Genomic DNA, 2205 nt, shown 5'->3' on the forward strand with positions numbered 1-2205 from the left:
TGGGCAGGTATATGTTTTGGATGAAGTTACACGTCTCGTAGATGTAAAAGTTATTGTTGCAAACCTTCCTCCCTTTTCCACGGCACTCAAGCGATGGAAACTGATGAAAATAAATTGGGCTGAAAGCAATACAATAATTCAAATTCAGGTGTTCAACAAATGGTGAGACTTACAATGCGATGACGAGCAGATTATATGGGGTTAACGAACAGCTCTCAACGCCTGATCCTTATCCGCTACAGAGAACAAGAAAAAAAATCCTTGACTTATTGCGATGCCTGGAACCTTGGGAGGAAGGAAGCGGTAGGGAGGGGGCTTGGAGTCGCCTCGCCCCCAGGGAACAACTTAGCGACGCTTCCTCGCCTGCTGTCCACTTTGAAGTGTCCGGAACCGTGGGACAGTGACAGTGTACACAGAAGATCTATGAAAACAAACGTGAAGAAGCTGCTGTTATGGCATCATGCTGTGCATTTGGACTCTCTTTAGTCCGATCTTTGGATACACTTTTGTCAACAAGGACAAGAAGATAATGTGGACAAAGAGAGGTCAAGAACAGAACCCGTTTGGAGAAAAAGAGGATGATGTGCATCGTCGCCTGATATTATGATCAAGCCATGCACGTTGAGTACTCATTCGGTGGATGTAGATACATGTACTGGAGTTTTTTTTATGCATCATACTCTTTCCAGAGCGTTGGTGCTGCCGAAGCAGATTCTTGGCAAGGGTTATTCCGTGTGGTTTGCCATTACCTTCCCTGTATGGTTTATTCGAGTCGACTGGTCCTTGTACAAGAACCGAAATACGCCAATGGGCAGATCACGTGGGGTGGGGTCGATTGCCAATCTTCAATGTACCTAAATACCCACGTGATCCAACTACCGGGGTATTCCACCCTCGACGGAACTCGTACGGAACAAGCCGCTGAGGCGAGCCTGTCCCGTGCGCGATTCCGAGCGGCTTAATCGCCGAGAACCGTCGGTCCGAATGTCCCCCTTTTATGGCAAACCAACGGCTTTCCAACACCCAACACACGAAATGCTCAGTCAATGAAAGAATCGACGCGACGAGCTGAAAACATTTAACAATTGGGGTATTTATGAATAATAATGGGGAACTAGGGAAGCACGTAAGAGCAGAACTATTCTGACTATACGAAATGCAATGCAAAGATTTACAGCACACAAAGAACTTAACAATTTCCAACTTATTAGACGGGCCCACGGACACACGTATGCACACACGCACACCCAAGAAATGGTGGCTGAGGCCTTTAATAACGAGCTCTAGCTCGGAGGACAGGTGAGCTGAAACCCAGAGCCTATCTCGAACCTCTCCACCTCGTGTTGTCTTCAAGTTGTTCGGACCCGGGCTCCAGCGCGAGCGAGCTGGATCCAATCGCCGTGAGCCGCGATCCCTCCCGAGCCCCTGCGAATCCTCCCGCTCTTCTCAACACGTGCTGGTGAGACGAGGCGCCGATCCTTCCCGTCGATGCGTCGCTTCCCCAAGGAACCACCTCCAAGAAGAGGCCGATGAGTCACACCAAGCCAGGAACCAAACGGAGAACAAAGAGCTCCACGAACCAAGAAGAAGAAGAAGCCACCATTCCCAGCTCGAGCCGAGCAACTGGCTCGACTTTCTTCCAAAACAAAGCAGCTCTCCAAGAAGTCTACCGAGCCAAGCAGAAGCTGAAGGCCCACTGAACCACCAAAGCAAAAAGCCTCCAAAAGCCTCCTTCCGAGCCAGGCCACAGCCGAAGCTCACTGAGCCAGCCGAAGCAAAAAGCTTCCGAAGGCCTCAACCCTAACCCAAGCCAAACAGGACCCGAAGGTCTGCTGAGCGACTACTCTCTGCCGAAGCAAAAAGCTTACTACTCAAAAACAAAGAAAAGATCTCGTCCTTATCCTTCTCCCCCCCCCCCCCGCGCCCGGCGTGACTCATGCCCTCGTGATCCATCCCCAGCTCAACCACAGGTGGGAGGGAGTTGTTGACATCATGAATCACGGGATGGCAGGGTTCTTCTTCCTCTTCGCAGAAGAGGGGGAGGGACATCTCCATTGTTCGTTCCCTAACTATTAAATCGATCCGCAGTGCATCTAATCGATTTCAAAACATTTAAACAATGGAAGGTGAGCTATCTCGGGAACAAGCACTGATCGACATAGCTGACAAAAGGGACCTGTATGTTGTGTGCAATCGAATTCCAAA

The sequence above is a fragment of the Eptatretus burgeri genome, chromosome 9 (assembly GCF_056783735.1).
Source record: "Eptatretus burgeri isolate ZD-2024b chromosome 9, Ebu_testis_v1, whole genome shotgun sequence".
Classification (NCBI taxonomy): Eukaryota; Metazoa; Chordata; class Myxini; order Myxiniformes; family Myxinidae; genus Eptatretus; species Eptatretus burgeri.